Genomic DNA, 23092 nt, shown 5'->3' with positions numbered 1-23092 from the left:
CCAGAGACATCAGTCTATGAGATATCCTGGCACTTTTTAAATACTTCAGTAATTGCATTTGCATGCTCATAATTCTTCATTTACTCAGATTGTGCATTACTTCCCTTGTTCCCTTCCCAAACCTGTTGCTTTCATTGAAAGGTTTCCATATTCCACCTAATTTCTTTCACTAGGGAGCAATCCTTATCTATACAGCATTAATAAGCAGTTAAAGATCCTAAAAGACCCTTAAGGAAGAGCCGTTATTATAAATAACTATTAATTAATAAGACATTCAAATTATTATCTTTTGAAGCTCCATTCTAATCCTTTTACCTCACTGTACAATGTAACCAGGAACTACTCAGCTGCTGTTTTAACCATACTATGCACACATCAATTCCAAGACAGGAAAGGCAAAAGAAAAAACCAGCAGACAGTTTAAAGGAAGAGAATATAATTGCCCTAGGCATTACATCCAACACTCCCTACTCCTGAGAAGTGCTAATGGTTTTTTAATAGGCACCACAGGTCAAGACAGACGTTTTGAATCTTTTTCAGACATCAGGGGAAAATCTACTTTGACTGAAGTCAATGACAAAACTCCTAGGGATCTCCATAGAAAAGGATTTTACAGTTTTCTTAGATAACCACAGTAAGACCTAAAAACAGTGACACATCAGATTTCCTCAATATCTAATGGTTTGTTTTCTTTCTTTAACCCAAATTTGCTTAATTTGTGCCAATAGCATCTTGAAATACTGGAGAATATTAAATGTCACATTCAAATGTAGCATTTAAGTACTGTGCCATCCACAGGGGACCTGTATTATACAGCAGAGACACTAAAAATAAGCAGAAAGACCTAATGTAGACAGTTTAGGATTCTTTTTTTGACTAATTGAGTTAAAATGTGTGAAACTATTTTCTACATTCTTTATGTCCTCTTTTTATTACTGATCAGCATCAGAGGCAGCTCCTGAGATCAAGACAAAGTTGATATATGAGAGATGTAACTGGTGACAGAATCCAGTGTTCTTATGGCCCATCAGGAAGTCTGAAAGCTGTGAAGCAGTTCTGAAATTTCCATTCTGAGCACCTTGAAAAACTGAGTCCTATTTAGGTCATTGGCTTATTTTCATGAGGTCATATTTCCTTTTTTAAATCTTTTTTTTTTTTTTTTTTTTTCTCTTTGGTAGAATTATTATTTAGCTCAATGGAGGATGCATGAATATTCTCATGAGGGTGCATTACTTCACCATAAGGCTAATACAAACTGTTATTGAACTTTCTCTGATTTAGGCAGCTGCTAAGTATTTCAACTCTTTTTTTCTAAGTATCCAAATTGTTGGTATCAAAATAGAATATAATTTCTTTTGTTGACATTCATGCTGGAGCTGTATATAAATACATAAAATGTCTCTTTCAAATAATTGATAGTAATAGACTATTTCTTTTTCCTTTCAGCACTCTTTAGAGTTGGTGATTTCTTGCTTGTTTGATGTTCTTACAATTTAGGATGTCAACCTGACAGGCTGACCTGAAGATTTTGTTGCCATATATAATTTAATACTCATCATCCATTTATCAAGACAAAGCTATTTCAGTAGTGTCTGGAAGCCCTGAAATTATTCCTGTAAAATGGAAATTAATCACAGAAGAGGTCACATTTTTCTAGAAAATTCAACCTGAGTTCTTCACTCTTGGACCCTCAAGTTGATGTGTGTGTAGACAATAGACTGAGACGAGGGCTCAAGCAGGAGATACCAGCATCCTGTATTTAGTTTTCTGATATTTGGATTAGTATATTTGTGTGAATTGAATCAGTTTCTGAATTGTATAGGATTGATTTCCCTGTAGGGATGTATCCAGAATCTCCCCTGGACAAGCATGCCTGTATGTTTTTGATGCTTTCATACCTTGAAGTGCAATACAAAGAGCAGCTTGGATTTAAAACACCTGATTGTGTGTAGCAGAGGCTCCCAAGTCCATGATCATTCAGTGAATCAGTAGTCAAACTTCAAATAGATCAGAGAAGACCTGGATCCCGATCTTTAGCTTTTTTCCTGCTTTTGTAGGTGGTAAAAGTAATTAATTCCAGTACCTCCTTTGCTGGCTCTGAGCACAGATCATAGAATCATAGAATAGGCTGGGTTGGAAGGGACCTCAGAGATTATCGAGTCCAACCCTTGATCAACTACTGTCGCAGTGGGTGTTTGATGCAAACAGATGCGAGACAGAGACTCAGTTTGATGCAAACAAATGTCCAACTTTATTGAATCAGAAGGCAATATTTATACACTAATCTAAGAGCTAATGCCACGTATACATATTGCTGATTGGTGATTTCTACATCTCGTTACACACGTTTTAACTTGATTGGCTACAAAACCTTTAGCAACAATTAACTAACAAAGCTTATCTTTCACACATTCGAGCTTCTTCGTGGATGTTGCTATCGTGCCGAGTCCCTTAATCTAATCGTCTTGCTTACTCCTTAACCTTCGAGTGTTCTAACGTGCTGTTCCTTGTGGTTACAAAATATGCTTTAAGCAGCACTGTCCTTGCACATAGCCCAAAGCTTATGTTGAAATTATCAGCAATTGTTTGGTGCAGACAGTCTGAGGCTGTACTGCCTCAATTCCCCCTTCTGACTGAACAAGATAAACTCTTTTCATGACAGGATTGAGCATCCGTTGAAAACATTGGAAGATACAAGGTAGCAATGTTAGCAAAAGCAAGAAAGCAAATGTGATTGCAAATGTGCAACCCCTTCTTTAAGTGATTGTATTGCAGCATGTATAGATTGAGAGTGATCGGAAAGATTCATACAACACATTCCATTAAAATCTTCACAAATATGACCTAAAAGCTAACAATAAAAAGAGCAGTACAACAGAATAGCACAATCAACAACCAACATATAGACGAGGGATCCCTAAGTCGACATATAAACGATCACATGAATTACAACATTAACAAAACATGTTATCAGTACAACACAATACTAAAAGGACATTTCACACTGCAGTGGAAGGACTTTAACAACTTTTTAGTATGAGGAAGTTCAGATGTCCACTGGCGCATAGAACCAAGGGGGTAGAGGAGGCTTATCCGACAAAAATTGGTCGGGGGGCCCCAAAAGCGTCCCCAGACCCCTCCCGGATCACAGCACGGTGGAGTCCTAGTTTCCTCCATGGTTGCCAAATTAAAACCTAAAAAGCCAAATAAAATTATTTACAGACAAAATTCCAAGCCTTTAAATAGCAAAGGCACACACACTCTTTTTTTTTTTTTTCTTCTTCTTTTTTTTTTCTTTTTTTTTTTTTTTTTTTTTTTTTTTTTTTTTACTCTGTGTTCTCTGTACGAGGAGCAGTTCTCATTCTCCTCAGCAACTTTCAGGCCATGGTCTATAAAAAAAAACCAAACCCGGGGAAAGCAATAAAAGTTTGTTGGTGAATTTAGATACATTTTTAGAGGTATGGTGGGCTCGTTTTCTGAGCAGCAGCAGTGTGTGCGGGGGGGGGCGAGAAGCGGCTGCGGAGGCAGGAGTGGGAGTGCTCTCCGTACCAGGAGCAGCTCTTGCTCTCCACAGCAACTTCCAGCCTCCAAAAAGGAGTACTCATTCTCATAACTGTGTTTTTTGTCTTACTTCTCACCAATATATAAGAAAAACTAACAACCACCACTAGAAGATTAAAAAATGAAATGATATTGCTACTAAAATCTGGTAAAGTTACCCTGAAACAAAATGAAATGGTACAATTTCCTAAATCAAAACTGCAAGTATAATTACCAACCAAGTTTTTTATCTCTGTATGAAACACCAGTGTACCATGCACCACAATATGCATCAATATTGAGAACTATATTGCAATTATTGAGAAGGAATTAACAGAGTATTAATGAGCATTTTTGTGTCGTATGGCATCAACAATTGAGCAGTAAAAAGAATGTTGCAAATGAGATGACTCAAGCCGATTTCAAACTGTACTGCGCAATGACAACTTTGGCTTCTTTTACCATTTTCCAATCTAATGCAACCCATTGACCTCCTCCTCCTGGTCCCACAATCACTGGAAAACCATCGGACTCATATTGGGAACCATTTCTCCTTCAACTATAGCATTTTGAATAATTCCCTTCCATCTAGTTACTGGATACACATTACCACCTCCCCCACTACCCTCCCCTCCCCATGCTGGATCTGGAAGAGGTAGAGCAGTGGGTGTTAAAGGGTTAAGGGAAATAGGAGCAGGAATAGGGAACGGATCAGGGGGTAAAAATGGATTAGTGCTCCCTTGTTCGGGATGTTCCCTGGAGCAAAAACTAGAGTTTTTTCAGGGGTATACTCATCCTTGGTTTCCAGTTCTGTCAGCTTCTTCAGCAGTTTCCTTAGTTGCTTGTCTCCAGTTCCTTCCTTGGCTGTTGCTCTATAGCAGGCACTGATGGTGTTGACAGGTGAAGCAGAGGATTAATTGATGGCAACTGTGGTCAAGAAGATAAATCAGGCTTCCGAGGTGGAAAGGTGGCAGAGCAGTCGGGAGCCGCGGTAGGCAGGCACGAGGGAGGGAGTCTGCATTCCAAGATTCCTCGCCTGTGTTCTCCGGCTTCTCTCCCTCTGTGAACTCCGATGATTCTGGTGGTGTTTTCGGTTGCTTTTGGTTTTGCTTCTCAGTCCCATTTTAGTTTTCATCCAGCCCCCAGGGTCAAAGGGTTCTGGGTCCAAATCCGCATTCACCATAGAGGCAGTGGTTGGCAGCGGGGGGGCAGAAGGGGGAGCAGATGAAGTAGTAGACTCTTTTCCTTTTAAAGTTTCAAAAAGTGTTCGCCAAGGTACTAAGAGTTTGGCGGTTTCATTATTGCCCCGTGTAGTGGCATCCCATAATTTAACTCCGACCTCCCAAAATGTAGGGTCATAAATAGAGACCGAATTGATGTCAGAAAAATGCTCACGAGTCCATTTTAAAAGCAGTTTTAGATCATGGCCAGGTATAACTTTTTTATCCTTATTAAGTAAAGTCTTTAAAGTATAATAAACGTCTCGTTCTTCTTTTAAATCCATAACAAAAAGTTTCTCCAAGCTCACCTGCCAATCGCGAGGAGGTGATGAAGGTGCGCACCACAATTACCGGCTTCCTTTCAGCCTTTTTCTTCACTCCCGAGTTCTTGGAGACCTGCGACCGGATAATCTTCAATCTTCAATCTTCTTTTTTCTTTAATATTTCTTTGGCAATTTTTAAGTTTTTATTTACAGTCTCTAGCCCGTTCTACGTCGGGGTCCACCATTTGTCGCAGTGAGAGTTTGATGCAAACAGATGCGAGACAGAGACTCAGTTTGATGCAAACAAATGTCCAACTTTATTGAATCAGAAGGCAATATTTATACACTAATCTAAGAGCTAATGCCACGTATACATATTGCTGATTGGTGATTTCTACATCTCGTTACACACGTTTTAACTTGATTGGCTACAAAACCTTTAGCAACAATTAACTAACAAAGCTTATCTTTCACACATTCGAGCTTCTTCGTGGATGTTGCTATCGTGCCGAGTCCCTTAATCTAATCGTCTTGCTTACTCCTTAACCTTCGAGTGTTCTAACGTGCTGTTCCTTGTGGTTACAAAATATGCTTTAAGCAGCACTGTCCTTGCACATAGCCCAAAGCTTATGTTGAAATTATCAGCAATTGTTTGGTGCAGACAGTCTGAGGCTGTACTGCCTCAAACTACCGCCACAGTCACTAGACTATGGCACTGAGTGCCATATCGAGTCGCTTTTTAAATGTCTCCAGGGACGAAGAGTCCACCACCTCCCCAGGCAGCCCGTTCCAATGTCTGATCACCCTTTCCGTGAAAAAATTCTTTCTAATATCCAATCTGAACTTCCCCCGGCACAATTTAAGACCGTGCCCTCTTGTCTTACTGAGAGTTGCCTGGGAAAAGAGACCAACCCCCGCCTGGCTCCATCCTTCTTTCAGGTAGTTGTAGAGAGCAATGAGGTCTCCCCTGAGCCTCCTCTTCTTCAGGCTGAACAGCCCCAGCTCCCTCAGCCTCTCCTCATAGGATCTGTGTTCGAGTCCCTTCACCAGCCCTCCTTTGGACCTGTTCAAGGACCTCAATATCCTTCTTGAACTGAGGGGCCCAGAACTGAACACAGTACTCAAGGTGTGGCCTTACCAGGGCTGAGTATAGGGGCAGAATCACCTCCTTGGACCTGCTGGTGACGCTGTTTCTGATACATGCCAGGATGCCTTTGGCTTTCTTGGCCACCTGGGCACACTGCTGGCTCATGTTCAGCTTCCTGTCAATCCAGACTCCCAGGTCCCTTTCTGCCTGGCTGCTCTCCAGCCACTCTGTTCCGAGTCTGTAGCGCTGCATGGGGTTGTTGTGGCCAAAGTGCAGGACCCGGCACTTGGCCTTGTTGAAGCTCATCCCATTGGAGTCAGCCCATCTCTCCAGTCTGTCCAGGTCCCTCTGCAGAATCCTCCTGCCTTCCAGCTGATCAACACTTCTCCCCAGCTTGGTGTCATCAGCAAACTTGCTGATGATGGACTCAATCCCCTCATCCAAGTCATCAATGAAGATATTGAACAGGACTGGGCCTGATACAGTGCTTGGAGCTGCACAGAGACTTCTGATAGGGATTGTGCAAATGGTTTGGAAGAGCAGGAAAGCCTTATAGAGGCTGAGGTAAACCAGAAGCAAGAATTTCTCAGGGAGAGTCCTGAAAAGATGCTGCTAGACTTTTTCCAAGGAATCTATGTGTTGTTTCTTGGATTGAAATGTAGCCTTCATTTTTACAGCAGTTTAGTGACTGAAGGCAAGGCAGGAATTTGGAACAATTGGTAAGTAAATGAGAAAAAATAGTGACCCCAGCCTCATTTAAAACTCATTTGATTTCAAATGGAGGACAGGAGAAAAGGGCTGGTTTGTCTCTGTCGAATCTCCCTGCGTGATCAATGGAAACACAATAAGCCAGCTGCCCTTAAGAAAGTGAAACATAAACCTAAAGAAACTATTGATCTTATCTAAGGTTTTTTCAACCCAAGGAAGAAGAAAAGAAGGGGAAAAAATATCCATACTCTTGTTCATTTTGTCTGGATTGCCTAATTCAGTCTTAGAGAAGCAGTGTCTCCATTTGAAAGCTGCTAAAAACAAAGACAGTTTCCACAGGGAATTGTTCCCCTGTCTCTACCAGTTTAAAAGCCCCTGGTCAAACCAAACAACTGAGGGGGGAATAAAGAAAAAAGAAAATAAACTTCTTATAATTTCTTAGCTTCCTTTTGTGAAGTCAATCTGTTGTTCCCTAGTTGGAGCTTTTACCCATCCAGTTTTCCACGGGATTGTTATTGCTGCCTCCCTTCTATGGGCTGTAGAGCCCCTTCTCAGGTTTAGTTTTGAAAAGAGTGAATGCAAGACTGTATTGCAAGAAGTCCTACTGAGTACAGGGACAGTCAGGTACAACCATCACCTTAAAAGAATCAAATCTCCAGAGACACATACTGGTATGTTGCTTCTTGTGGATTACATTTGAATATCTCTTTGATATTACCATGTTCTATGGTGTTACATGTTTTTATTAGTCCTCCTGATTCCTTATTACTTAGCCTACTAATTAAGACCCTTCTGTATTGCATTGTGCTGTTCCACTCACTACTGAATTTGTTATCCTACAGTTGAATATATTTTGTGCCACAGTACAAAGCTGATCTCCAAACCTTATGTCTCAGTAATATAAAAAAATCTTCTAAATTCAAGTTCACGCTCTTCATGCCATGTTGGAAAAGCATTTTTCTTGGCATGTTGTGCCTAGTGGAGGAGATGTAGTACTAATGGAAATAGATTTTAGCTTCTTGCTTCGAAGGCATTATAAACCACAAGGAGTAACAAATGAGTTTTAAAATTACTGCAGATATCTTGACAGTGCCCTTTGAAGAAGATTTTATGAGTGATATGAATCCCTCTTTGAAGAAAGCCTTTGGGAGAGGATAATAAAAAGAATTTTTTTTTTTCTGTCCGGTTTAATGCTTTTAAGTCAGAGGTATTGAATACCCCCAAATTTTCTCATTCGACCTGATCAGAGGGAAAAACTGTTCCTTTGCCTAGACACTGAAAGCAGAGATCAGCACCAAGCAGTGAGACCATTCAGTTCTTTCTTGATAGTCAGACAAATTGCTTTTCTTAAACAGGGGTTATGGTTGGGCTAATTGGAAGATCTGATGATATCCACCCCCTTAAACCTGGCTAGCATGGGCTGAATTTTTTAAAATGAGTGATGAACCAATGATTAACCATGGAAATTTGGCTGAACTAAAGCAATATGGCAAAACAGAAGTCTTTCCTCTTTCTAGTCCTTCAGAGGTGAACTTCTCTGGGCTGAGATGTTTCTGCCCGGATTAGACAAATTGTTAGCAATGTTTGTTTTGTCCATGGAATTGCAGCACTATTTCTTTATTGTTATCTGTAGGTAATGAAATATTTTCATCTTCCTTACTATTGGAGATTACATAGCAAATTTCTCTAAAGAAAATGCATGCTTTATTCAAAGCAGTTTATTACAGTTAATAGTCAGAAATAGAGTTGTTTTGATGGAGTTTGCAGGTTGCATGACACTGCTTCTGTTCCCCAGCAAGATGTATATTGTGCTTGTAATTGAAAATCTGGTGCACAAACTTAAAATAATTTTAATTTGGCCTCTTGCCAGTATTCAGCCACCAACAAAACTGGTTTCAGCAATATTCTTAGCATAAAGCATAGCTGATAAGTATTTTCAGAAAGAAAAATAGGATATATTTTATGCTTTCTGGTGTATGTTTCTGGCAAATGTTTACATCATCTTTGCAAGTCTGACAGACTTTTCCTCCTTTCTGATTTCTTTTGCCCCCCAGAGCTTACGCTTTTTCTAAGTATGGGCAAGTCTCAAAAGCACTCAGAAGTTTCTCTTAAAAAAATAATCTCTAAAATGTGTGTCTTTAGCTGATCCTCAGTGCTCTGGAGATCTCTTTCATAAGCAAATGCTGAGAATAAGAAAGATAAGCAATAGTTCTGCTTCCAGTTCTAGTCCAAAGTGGCTCAAATTGGATGCAGCTGTAACAGCAAGGAAGTATAGGAAAAAAAGAGTTATCTAATAGTAATCTGAGGATTGAAGGTTCAAGTCAAAGGTTTTGCTTGTTTGGTTTTCTTACATTGTTACCCAAGGCAACAGTTTGCATCCTATTTGCTTTATTTTCCTACTTCTGTTATTTCCGCCAACCCCTTGCACTACTTGATTGGTGATTCATTTGTGAGATGTTCTAATTATACCTTTTAATGACATTTAGGAGGCAGAAAAAGGCGTGGGGGGGGGGGGAAGAGGAGAGGGGATTTCTGAGCAAACAGATGAGGAGATGGTGGGTGTTTGTGTTCCTTGTATGAACTGCTGCAGGATTTTTCCTCATTAGCTGTTTTTTATTGGTTTGTTTTTAATTATTTGATAGAATGTTAACTAAGAAATGGCATGCTTAACTATGCTCAGATCTGGCTTGTTTTTATCACATCAGATAATAGAAATTTGAAGGTGTGCTGACTTTTGGCTCTTGCTGTTTGTTTGGAAAAGCAAATGTAGGACTTGGAGAACCTGGTAGGCATTCTTTGGCCTTTATATGTCCCAGAAAACTTGACAGAAAAAATGACATGGAGCTTGTTAATAGGACTGTCCTAGCTGGTTTCATCTTTCTTGGTGGGTAACAAGACAGTTGTATTGAGGCAAGTGTGATCAAAACCATGTGAGATGTGAAGTTCTCTGTTCCAGAAAGTCATGGTTGTTAATTGCAATTTATTAATTCTTTTTTCATTGAAGGTGCTCAATATTTTCATATGGGAAAGCCACTTATGTGCTTTCAAAGGTCTGTAAATTTTGAAGACAATAATTCAGGCCTATATCTTCTTCCTTCCCATTTCCTGATCCACTCCACAGTCAGTTGAGCCTTGCTCTTTTGGAAAAGAGCAGCAGTTGAATATCATCATTTTTGTTGTCAGCATTTCTTGAGAAGGCTCATTTCCTATTTGTCTGAGATTTTTGCAGGCAGGGAGAATGGTTTGGGGTTTTTTAAGCCTGTATAGAAGACCTATTTTCTGGCAAGTGTGTGATGGCTTTGAAGCCTTTTGCTCCAAACACTCATCCCCTCTTCTAATGTTTGCCAAATGCAGGTGCTTTGTGAGAGACTCTGGAGAAGCATTGGTCTCTTAATCCAATAGACTGAATTTCTGCTGAACAATCAAACAACTGTTTTCTAAATAATTCCTTACTTCTTTGAAGTAGTTAGTACTGGGTAGTTATCTGCCAAATACTGCAGACTAGTCCATCTGTTGAGGTGTTGAGGTGTCCCATGAATGCTGCCTTAAAGAAGATTTTGGAAAAAGTCCTCAACAACACCTGCTGCAGTGGATTTCAGTTGTCAATCAGGCCATCTGCTTTCCCATTCTGGGGTTGAAAGATTTGAGTGTTAGGGGACCAAGGGATGTTCCATTTTGTTTGAACTCACAGTTACTAGAAACAGGGGAGGATGACACTTAGTGGAGAAGAATGGACACATAGCTTTCCATAGTCTCCCTGTCCCCAAAGCACTCAGAAAGAACTAAAACCCAACACAAAAACTGTCAGGGGGCATGTGCCAACTGTACTTTAATCTTTCTAGTTATTGATGTGTACTCAAGGAATAAATGGAATGTTGGATTTTTTTTTATATATCCAGCAGAAGATGATCATTGGTGCTAGCTGGGTCATGGTTGAAAAACCTTCTGAGATGTTGAAGATTCTTCTGTGATGTTGACCCAGCTGTATCCCTGACTTGCTAAGTTTAGAGGTGTTATATCAAGGTAGATTTGGATAATTAGCTTTGGAGAGATTTTCCAGGGACTTTAACAGTCTTGGAAGGAAGGGTATATAGTAGTAATTTGCTGGGAATAGCTTGTAAATGTGTTCCCTCCTTCTTAGACCCTGTGTGGAAAGAAGCAGTTGTGCTTCTGCCAGCTCCATTCCTAATAAAAGTGAAGGGAGGCACCACATTTCATCCTTAGTCGTGTACTGGTATATCAGTTATTCAAACTGAAGAAATTTGGTTGAATAAAACAGGGAAGTCTGTGGAAAGGCTGTCACAGTGGTGATTTTAATACACTTCAAGCAGAGTTTGAGGCTCCCCTAGTGGGAATCAGCCCCAGGGATGTCATATCACAGCCTATTCCCTCAAGACCAGTCTTATAAGCTTACTGTGTGATCCTGTTCTGAACTGTCCTACCAAGTGCTAAGGTTAGTATGGTGTAGCATAGTACTGATCTCTGTCATTTCCAGATATTTTAATCCCAAACATAGCCATTGACACAGCATTTTCATGCAGGAGTGACGAATCTTTACAATGCCAAAATGTGGAGCTTATGATATTTAATTGCTGGAGCAACATAGTAATTAGGCTAAAATTATGTGTTTTGGTATGTAGCTACATAACCTGTGGTTTTGGGTCCTTTTTAGGCTGTACTTAGTTGAATGAGTTAGTCCTGGATAAGAACTCTCCACAGGAATCCTGGGATGGTGCTCCAGGCTGTCACAGAGCAGTCCTGTCAGTAAAGGCAACTTAAGGCTCAAGAGTGATGGTACTACGTGCTATTTAATGTGCATGGATATTTCCCCAATTTTCTTCTCCTTCAATGTAAAGATATCCCATTTTATATATGCAGACACAGCACTGATCAAGGTAATACTTGGAACAATATAAATTGGAGTAAATAAGACTGTAGATAGAGAAGAACATAGATTCTTAGGTTCCATTTTAGGACCTCAGTCATGCAAATCACATCTCTGTCTCTTCTGAGTCTTTCAGGCTAAAAACTAAGATGCAAATAATGGCTTGGCTGAAAATATAGGTGCTATATCCTAAACTAGATTCTTTTGGTAAAAATATTATGAAAGGAGCAGAATACAGTCTTGAGCTGCAAAGATATGAAAAAAATGCCTTCTCTGCCTTGGAATCAATTTAAAAGTTGATGCTAAGGGAATATCTGCTTCTTCAGCCCCTAAGCTGACAGTCTGGACCAATGTGCAGCCCTTTAGCAGAAGTATCTTAACTCCTTTGTCTTCACTGTTGAGAGATTATTGGGTGCTGACTGGCTGTGTAACTGCTGAACAGGTCCCATGTCATATGGTTAAGTTACAGCAAAATAAAAAATGATGATAAGAATGAGGTCATAACAGATCTGATTGCAAAGCTGGAGGTATCCAGGTCTGTTGAGGTTCAGTGGACATGCCTGGTGTGCAGAAGAGCAAAGCAGAGAAATCATGGATGTCCTCTTGGCACAGCCTTTCCCACCTTCATATTACTACAATACTTGCCTTAGTGCTGCTGATTATCCCCTCTTTTTGGAGTCCTTGTTTCAACAAATCCCTGCAATCTCCTGTGTTCCTTTCACTTGCTAACACAGGACACAGTAAAGCTGCTGGGCCTGTAGAGTGGGAAACAGATGTTTTCTTTTTTCTTTCCTGACTTGAATGCTGTTATTCTTCTAGATTCCTTTTTTCCCCCCTGGTGTATTGCAGAGCAATTGATGTTTCTGCTTTGTTTGTGGGGTCTTTCTCCCTCAGCTGCTTTTGGACTTCTCTAGATACCTGGTTGCAACTCCGTCTTTCCATATTCCAATGGGGTACTCAAGAAAGAATGTGATAGATACAGACTTAAAAGGTTTATCAAACTATATCTTTAAGAAAGGAATGAGCAGCAATACCACATAAAATCAGTGCAAATATCCTGTAATACCCATCCTCTAGAATTTGAGTGAGCAGGATTAGATGAAAGAATCAAGTTTTGACACTACAGATCTGGGCAACATAGATGCTTGCAGCAAAAAAAAAAAAAAAAAAATTAAAAAAAATCCATTTGCAATTGCACTTGAGGTTGCATGGAGGAGACATTCTATTTTGTGAGGGAAGAAGTTATGAATCAGTGCCTGACCTCCATATTTTTATCCTCTGACAAGCTATTTCCTTGTGGCCCTTTTTGAAAGCAAACACAACCATATATGTGAGTGTACTCACACAGAGACATAAAAACAACTAAAACTGTCACCTGTGGTCCTTCCATGTGCTGCAAGAAGGAAAAAACTTTCCATAGTATTGAAATCAGTGCTGTCGTGCTCAGAAGCCAGTCTTTTGTAGTGCCAGAAGGCTTAAAATGACTGGTAATTTGTGCCCAGGTTAATCTCTGAATTGTATTTATTCAGTTTATAGATATAACTAAAGACCCTGGTTTGACTTCAGATGGGGATTTGTTAGATCCTTAGCTATGCTGGCAGGACAAATTATTAAAGCAAACAGAAAACTACAAAAGTGAAGCAAATTAGATGCTTAAAGTTAATTTTAAAATTTTTTATTGTAAATATTGTAGTAGTGACACAAAGCAGACAATTGCAGTTATGTGTCTGTGTGTGATTTCTCTGGTTGAAATGTTAGTGTTTAATTTGAGGTCCATTAGGCAATCCTGAATGGCATAACCTTGAATGCACATGGGATTTCAGTGTGCTAAAGAAAAAGCTCTTGGGAAGGATGAGAAAAGCAATATTCCTAATCAAAACTAACTGCAGTATTTCACTGGTGTACCTTGAAAAGTCAGAATATCACTGCACATTTTCCTTTCAAATTTTTTGTGGAATTACAGCAGCTAGCTTTTTGATTTCTGATGTTTCTCTTGCTTGTTAATCTGGCCCCGTGTGGATTTATTGTACAAATCTATTTGGCATCTGAAAATTGCCCTTTGATGAAGCTCCAGGTCTAATCATGAACTCCTCAGGCATGGAAAATAAGAATGGGGAGGCAGCAAATGCACAGGCTAAAGGAGCCATGTTTGTCTTTCTCTCTTCATGGATTTTAGAAGAATCTCTATTTCAAAGTCTTTCACACAACGGATTTTCTGCAGAGATTGATTTTTGCTCCTCTCAGGATCATAATGTTTGCCATGCCAGATCAGACCATTGGTCCATATAATCAGCATCCTATCTCATACAGAGGTTGGTTCCTTACAGCTCAGAAGAGAACAAAACCAGCCTGTAATGCAACTGATCCAATTACACTAAGTCACAGAAAGGAAATAATTTTACCAGCCTGACCTGCCTCCCCTCCACTTCACACACTGCAGCATGAGACCTGATTATCATTATCTCAAAACCTGGAAATAATGAGTTACATTCTCTGTGAATAATTATGGCACCTTTTTTTTCCTTTTCATAATCTCTTCTCAGACAGGGCTTCCTGCAGCAGTGAATTCCACTAGTTGATGCCTGTAGTATGTATATGCTGTCCAACATTTAATGTAATCAATGTTTTGAAATCTGAGTCCCTTTCTTTCTCCATTCTGTGCCTTTGCTGGTTCTATCTGTCAGTTCACTTTCTGTCTTCATTGCCATCCTCATGCCTCTGTTATCTGCTCCCAGGTCTGTATATCTGGTCACCTTTAAAATCAGTTTAATGGTGTATTCTTTCTTTTCAGTCTCAAAAACTGTACAGACATCCTACTTCCAGCCAGCTCTTGTCTCTTTGGTCATTTGTTTCCAATCCAGGTTTATTTTTTCAACTGTACTTTTTGTCTATCACAAAACTTCTTTGAATTACCCCGTATACCAGGAGTGACTGGTAGTCCTCTGCCTTGAACAGACCAAATTGCTTCCTTGCTGACAGAATACTGGTATTTCTTGTTACTTAAAGCACAATGGGTGTCCTTACTGGGTCCTGTAAACATCGTAAATATTAGTGCATGTCTTCAGAGTGTGCCATGTGCTGGGTTTTTCCTGGAATGAGGGTCAAGTCTTCCAGTTGGAGAAGGTGGGTTTTGTATGAGCCCACTATCACAGCTCCTCCAGGACAGTAGTGCCATATGAAGCAGGACTCAGAAGCAGAAGTCTGAAGATTTGACAAATATTTCAGTGTCACAGTAAGAGCAGAGGGGGCTTTGTTCTCCTGCTCTTGTCTGCCATGTCCAGACAACCTGGCCTGGAGCAGGGAAAGCTGTGTTCTCTGGGAAAAGGTATTAAGTACCTTAACTGAACCCAAAGAACAAATTCATGGAGTTTTAATGGTATGAAGAGACACTTAGCTCATCTGGTTTGACCTTATAAGCCTTTGGCCTTCACCCAGGCAGCCTTGCGTAGAGCCTGATAGCTGGTTTTGTGTAAATAGGTTTTGTAGGAAAGCATTTAGACTGGATTTGAGAACATCACGTGGTTAGAAATCCATCTGGTCCCATGTCGTTTTATTCTAGGGGTCAGCAATTGTTAAATATTTTTCCCACCACCTAATTGGAATTCATCTACCTGCTGTTTTCTGCTGCATTCTTGTTTTTCCTCTTCTGGTTTAGAGACACCCCTAGAAACTTGGAGTTTGTTCTCTTAAAGGTACTTACACATTGCAACTGTGTCAACTTTAGGCTTTTTTAATAATTATTTAGACTGAATTCTTTAATATTGTTTCTCTCTCAGAACATGCAGGAAAGTGTGTCTGAATTAGCTAAAGGTGTGACTGGAAAGTCCTGTGCTAAACTGCATTAAGCTCCATGTCAACACTGAAGCAGAATTAAGGTGGCCTTAATTAAATCTGGCTTAACTCATTCCTAAAGTAAATTAAGCCAAACTGAATTGCAAACACTTTAATTCTGAATAAAAGAGCAGAAATACGTGCTTCTCTATGTGATAAACTTAGACTTAGCTCCACGACAGAAGCTGCTGTGCCTAGCAGGAGGTTTGGATGGAATTCAGAAGTTTCTGGTTTATCCTTAGGTAAGACTTTGTATTTTGTACTTATTGCATGTCAATCATGAAGATAAAAAACAACCTTGGATGTGCAATAGTCCAATTTTTGTCCAAAAAAAAAAAAAAAATTTGTCTGCCAGTTGGTGTGAGATCTACAGGTGCAGATTCATGGTCTGGAAAGAGACATTTCATCACAGCTTGTGACCTGTGGAAATGCAGATGTTGGGGACAATTTCGAAATATTTTGCATACATGCCAGAAGAGGGGAAGGATCAAACATGAGAAAGCTGAAAATGGTAGAAATCAAAAAATGTCACATATAAACAAGAGGGGAGAGAGAATCTGTACGTTTTCAGTGCTGCTGTGTGATATTCTCTCTGGTGTGTAAAGATTGCAGCAGTATAGAGATTTTTTAAAAAATCTTTGAATGTGTTTCAGTATAAAGCAGAAAAAAACCATTAAGATATTTTCAACCAAGAAATTGTTTTGAGCCTCCCTTAAAAAATGGACAGAGAAGTAAACATAAGTTTACTTGTGACAATACATTGTCTGCCTAGAAAAAAAGATTAAGATACAAAAGGAAGTGATGATGCGTGTCGAAAACACAGGACAGAGAAATATGTTGAATGGCTTATCACAGAATTCTCCAAGACTCTTGGTGAAAAGGAAAGACAAAAATCTTGGTGTTTTTGTCAGAGAGCTTTTTAAAGCTGTAAATAAGAGATTTTTTTTTAGAAGACAGTCATATTGCAATGGTCATGGGGATCACATGGATGAAGGGGCCTTTGCACTTCAGAGAAAGAGAACTAGTTTTTCATGAAGCAGAAGAAAATAATGCTGAAATGGGGGAGGCAGGGGAAACAAGCTCTGTGAAAACAAATGCAGTTCAAAATCAAATAGCTTGTCATAATGAAATGGAAGCAGTGTGGGAAAAGCTGCAGAAGCAATATATTTCTTAAATGTCTTAAATATGTCTTAAATGTCTCCGTACCACTGCTAAGCATCTGAGTAATGAGCAATTGAAAGATGCTGCTGACAAAGTGTAATGTAATTGGTTGCTCTGAAACCTGCTAGAAAAAGTTCTTTTTTTGGATTTTCAGAATCTGTTCTACTCCCTGCTTGGTAAGAACAGGAACAGTAGTAAGTATGTGTGGCTGGGATTGGAGGGAATGCAATGTACTACTTCTTCATTTACTGATAATTCAGACCTGCAATTTACAGGTAGGCTGACAAAGCCTAGGAAATGAGCCTGCCTGGCACACTGAATCAAACTAGAAGATGTGATAAGTTACCTCATAAGAACTTGTATTCAGCACACAAAATGTAAATGTGTAGCTGTGGACTTCAGTTTTGGTGAGATGTACCCGAGATTTCATGCAGCAGCAATAAATACTATTAGAATCTAAACATTACACATGATTTTCTAACACAAACAAAAAAATTGTATCCAGTGTAACTCTATTTTGGACTACATTAGAACAGGAGAAGGTGAATTAATCTTTGGTGTGGGAGTTTGTGGTTACCTAGACACCAGTGATCATGAGCCAATTACACTTAATATGGGAAGAGGACAGTGTTCCTATCAATATGTGTTCATGTGTGTTTTTTTCCTTATTAAGGGGTGATTTTCCAGAGCTTAGAAAATATTATAAATAAAGAAGACCACAAGATGAAAAAAATAAAATAAAACAAAACAAAGAAGTATTATGAGTAAAAGTTGAGTCCTTTTTTAAAATTATTTTTTTACATATCCAAAAATGCACATTTTTTTAATGGAAAACTGGGGACATATTCAGCTAAAACTAATCCTGGTTTGGTAGTTAAGAGAGAAATAATTAGTGTAGAGGACAGTGAATCATAATATTGATGAAAAATCTACATGAGTGATTATAGTAAGACAGATTTCTGTTATTTCATTCTCAGTTTTTTGTTTGTTTGAACTAATTGTTTACTAGTGTTTCTGAATGTAATGGGTAAACAACAGTAGAGGTCATTTTACTAAATGTGGCTGATGAAGATTGTCTTCTGAGTGATAATAACATAGATTTATTGTCTTTGAACAAAGAAAACAGGGAAAATGGATACCAGCCAATGTAATGTAGGCAGTGGATATAGGAAGCAAAAAGTAAAAATTTATGGCAGTCAGTACTAAGAACAGTAATAAGGAATTTGATACCATAGCTAGAAAATGAGCTCCAGAAGCCTATTATAGGAATTATTGCATTTATAACGTTGTTAAGCAGATATATTATTCGAGTAGTAACTTTAATTTATTAGAGGTGTTTCCCTTTCCACCCATAATACTCAGTTTTTCCAAAGAATATGGAATCAGAGAATGCTTGGCCTGGAAGGGACCTTCAAGATCATCTATTTCCAACCTCCCTGCTATGGTGCATTCCAGTAGACCAGGTGGCCCAAAGGCTCATCCAAGCTTATGTTGGGGACCCCAGAACTGGACCCAGTATTCCATGCAGGATCTCATGAGGCTTGAGTAGAGAGGGAGGATCACCCCTCTGGACCTAGTGGTGATGCCTCTTTTGATGCAGCCCAGGATGCAATTGGCTTGGTATAGTCTGGGCACTCAGTACTGCTGATGCTAAACACTCATTATCATTTCCTTTATCAATTATTCCTCTGGCTTTATTAGGTCACTGGACCAGGTGCAGAGCAAATACACTGTTCCTCTTCAGGACCCTTTGTATCTGCTACGGATTGGCATCTATAAGACATATTTATTCAGTTTGTTCCCTCTGCCAAAAATAGGAAAACTTCCACTTTGTTGACTGCTCAGTTATTCCTAGCATCATCTTTGCTTTAGAGATCAGACTGACAGAAACCAAAGTCTTTTAGGCTGATACTAGGACTTAAATACACTTCCAAAGATGTTTAGCTCTTTTTTTTCATCACCATCAGGTAGTAGGTTTTGTCTTTGATATTTCAAGAAAAAATTTCATTTTGAACTAGAGTGAAAACAACATTTTAGACTAACTTGCAAGATTTTAGTTCTTTTACCACAGGTTCTCATGTAAGTGTTCTTACATTTGTGTAAATAATGAGATATTCCTTGAGCCAGAAATAGACTAATTCTGTAATTCAGTAGCAACTCGCCTAAGCTAGAACAGCTGCAGTGTAAACCAGATCTGCTTCAAATCAGATTTAATTGTTCATAGGGAAGAAGGGAGCTCAAATGGAAAGTGTATCTTTCTTGTCAAATCTGGTAAAAAATGTCACCCAAGAGATGAGCAGCTTTTCCTGGGAAAAGGAACCCCTAATCTGTTATACTCCCACAAAGAAAATGTGGTTTACATTAAAAAAAAAAAAACAAAACCAAACAACTTTTACCAAAACATTTCTTAATGCATCTCTCACTGTGTTCCACCCCTTCTTAGCTTCTGGAATAAAGCACAAAGTTTCCTTTGGGGCATGCTGGAAATAACAACTGAACACAAGAAAATTGAATCAGAGATTTGTATAAAGCAACAATGAGAATGATGATTTTTAATGAGTTTTATGAAGAGAATACAAATGAGTTTGAGAGAGAACTATAGCTATGTGCAACCAGGGCTAAAATGCCAGAATTTGTGTCTGTTTTACCATATAGTACCAAATATATATATTTACCATATATATTTACCAAATATAAATTCCTGCTGGATATAATTTATTTATTTCATAAAATAGATTTTAAAATAGATGCATGGATATGCTTTTGCCACAGGATCAGAAGGGTAGTTTGTATCTTGGTGCAAGGTACTCTCTTGTTTGGTTTTCTTTCTTGTAGGCATTCCTTTAAAAGCTTTTTGTCAGCATATTACATGTGCTCTGATGCACTTGCTCTGACTTGGAGAGGAAACTCTTTATAAAATGATTTTTCTTGCAAGAAAATTGACATTTGAGTGAGAAAACTATTTGCTTTTAGATGCTAACTGTACATGAAAACGGTGGAGGAGGAATTTAGCACTGAAGGAATTCTGAAGGTATTTACTTCACTCATTTTCCTTTATATTATACCTTCAATTCCATTTTTATTGCCTTCTACATTTTAATTCCTTGACTTGGGAAGTAATAGGCTTGGATCTGCATGTTTGATTTAGAAGGGATGGTACAACCATGCCACAATGGTGTCATGATAAGACATACATGCTTCTGGTTGTCAGTGATGGGGAGGAAGGGAGAGAACCGTACAATACAACATAAATAAATCTGAATAACTTAGTACCTTGGTCACAAGCCTCAGGTATCCTGCCAGGTGGGTGAACAGGCACCTGAGGTCAATACTGTAGCCTGTGCTGCTATGAGGAACCTTTCCACCAAAGATGAAGGCAAGGAATGTGCTGTGATGGGCTTTATGTTCCCTGGAGTCTGATGGCCAGTATGGATTTTGCAGTAGGAAGCTGGACACCAGTTGTGAAATGACTTTTTTAAAACATCCCTTTTGTCTTTTCTATGAGGGAGAGTGAAATAAAGGGGATATCAAAGCAGAGCTCAGGCTATCTCTGAAAGAGTGACAGCAAGGTCACTTTTCTGATCAAACCAATATATTTAGTGATTGGAAGGGCTTCCATGGGTTGAAACATTGAAGCTTTTGTTGGGTCAAGCACAGCCTCACGAGCCCCAGTGTACACTGAAATGATTTGAATTTCTTAGCTGTGGTTGATCAGCTCTCAATAAATGTGTTGTATATACTGGGTACCTGCAGCAAACCAGCAAAACTTCTATAGTTTCACACATTCAGTCCTCGCACATACCCACCAAATCCTTTGATTTGTATACCTTGAAGTGTGATTTGTACTGGGGCCTCATATTAAATGTCAGCTTTGAAAATGGGCCTTGTCATGACTAATGCAAAATTCACTACTCTGGTTAATTTAACGGGATAGATTGGCAGACATCATACATTTATTAAACAATCTATAATTATATTTCTATTAATGCCAATCTCTGCCCAGGAGAGATTCAGGCCTGACATAATAGGATTTGTTCCTAATCTAGAAGTGAGATCTCTGAATATAGATACAGTGAGAAACTCAGGATTGTGAGAATGAGGCCATGTTGTGGGCTGAGATGGAGGAGCTCTGAGATGTTCAGATTCTGGTTGTGCAGGTGATGCTGTAGGCTGTGGAAAAGTGATATGATTAGAGCTCATGTCAGACTTCAGAATTACCTGCAGCTTTTGGGTGGGATTTGTGTTATTCTGGATGCTACAAGGGCAGTTGAAGTTCATTGGCAGAGGTACTGACCACCCTCAGGTGCACTGCCTTTGCTTGTTCATTCACTTTAAAAGCACCCTGGCAATTTTAAAGGCAGCTTGCTGTGCCTGTAATGTATTTAGTTTCATGCTGTCTCCACTACAGAATATGGTATCAAATTGCTTTGTTGTGATACTGATCATATAGCACATCTTTATGTGGGCAAGATCATTGTTCAGGCTTCGGAAATGGGTAAGGATTTGATTTTTTTCTCAATCTTCCTACATAAAATTCTGTTATTTCAGGAAAATGGCCTATGGTTCTTGTTCTGTTCTCTCTGGTTGCTCTTGCATCCTGGGAATAAAGCAGGAGGTTTCTGAGTCAGTGGCAGCTCTGCTCAGTTGAGGCAAGAACAGCCTCTACTGGATTCATCAACATCTGCCTGCTTCTTATGCTGCCATAGTGCCCATGTCTCCTTCCTGCATACTGATGTCCTCTATCTTTAGTATGCTTGTCTGTCACTGTAAACAAGGGAGAGCAAAATTGACAGTGTTGGACTGAAGGGCTGTAAGTGGTTATTGATTCCCAGGTTTCTTGTGTTCCTGGAGGTGGGGGTCAGGAAAGGTGTGTGTCTGAGTACAGGCTTGGGCACGCAAGTCTGTAACTGTGTGTTAGCTGGGGTGAGTAGCAGGATGTACCTGATAATACTTTCCAAGTGGATTTGTGTGTGCTGTGCACTTGTATGTACTCTACAGGATGCATTTGTATCTTATGCTTGGAAGAAGTTGTGCACAAGAGTGCATTGTGTGTGAGTGTGCATTTATCTCTTACAGGCAGAACATGAAAGTTCAGTAATTGGCATCAGTATTTACTGCTTAAAATGAGTGAGTGCAGGTATCTTGTATTTGTGTAACAGAACATGGGGTTATTTGTGGGTGTTTATTGTGGCAGGGGCACCTGTAACAGTGATGTGCCATGTGGCTTTGTGCTGTTGTGTGACACCAGCAGAGTTGCTTGTGCTGGGAGGGCAGGAGAAGGCACAGATGTGTAACTCTCAGCCCTCTTGCTGAATCTTTCTTAGCACATGTGGGAGTCTTTAGTAGCCTGTGAAGGGGAGTGGGAGCTCATGTCAGAATGAAGACTGAAAAGAAAATGCATGCAGAAATGATGGAGTTCAGGTTTCATTAGCTTCTGATATCTCTGTTCACAGGAAAAATTCACACTTCCTTCCTTCATGACCTTTTAGTAAATGCAAAGCTAGGGGGGAAATCTGTCTTTCAGTTCCTTTACATTTGTAACTAATTAGAGTGGAGGTGTTGAGTGTGGTGTATAGGATTGCAGTGAAGGCTGCTGAAGGACTGCACACTCTCCCCACTGGCATTTGTCCATGCAGTGCTTACTGTCCTGAGGGTGACTCTGTGTGGTGCCTTCTGAACCTGGGTCCCATCCTTTCTTCTAGCTGAGACTGGAGCAGAATGGTGGAGTGGCCTCCCCCCAGTGTGCAGCCCAGTTCAGTTTCCCCTTACTGACTGGAGGGGGTGGAAAGCAAAGCAGCAGAGGTAATGCCTGTCAGAACTGTTTCCTTTTGCTGCATTGTAGAAAAAGGTTGAAAGGAACACAGCCATATGCTCCTTGAGGTTTTTCTGCCTTTCTTTAGGGTCTTCTACAGCTCTTTAGAAATGTCTTTCTCAGAACAGGTATTTTGGGAATTAAAACAATGTGGATAGACTTTATGGTAGAGGAGGATATGACAAAGCAAGAACATTTCAACTTAATATGTGGAATCAGGTCCAATTTAAGCACCCTAAAAAGGGTACTTTGACAGCCTGAAGAGAGATCAAATTCATTTCATTACAGATTTAGCTGAGTATCTGCTCATACATCCCAAGAACAAGGAACATGTGGCTCTGATGGGCCTGCTCAGAATACGTAAGTACAGTCCAGATGGCATTTAAGGTCAGACTGGCCTTTCTGGAGATTCTAAAGTAGAAATAAAAGAGGGTAGCTTTTTGGATAGCATTATTTCATGAACATTGAGTAACAGATACTTCAATGTCCTAGTTGCTTCATTAAGTACCCTGCTCTTTCCAGTTAGTTCCACTGATTTCAGTGGAGAGTGTACAGCTATGATAGTGAATTACATGTGAGATCTCA

At 39.5% G+C, this 23092-nt stretch overlaps 1 protein-coding gene across 1 annotated transcript in view; it reads left to right on the top strand.

Moving 5' to 3' along the window:
* AGBL1 (ATP/GTP binding protein like 1) overlaps window positions 1-23092 on the top strand; it is a 269261-nt gene that overhangs the window by 148915 nt on the left and 97254 nt on the right. The window lies entirely within an intron of this gene.

Source organism: Calypte anna, chromosome 10 (assembly GCF_003957555.1).
Source record: "Calypte anna isolate BGI_N300 chromosome 10, bCalAnn1_v1.p, whole genome shotgun sequence".
NCBI classification, from domain to species: domain Eukaryota; kingdom Metazoa; phylum Chordata; class Aves; order Apodiformes; family Trochilidae; genus Calypte; species Calypte anna.
The sequence above is the reverse complement of the archived record's forward strand: the minus strand, read 5'-3'. Positions and strand labels throughout refer to the sequence as shown.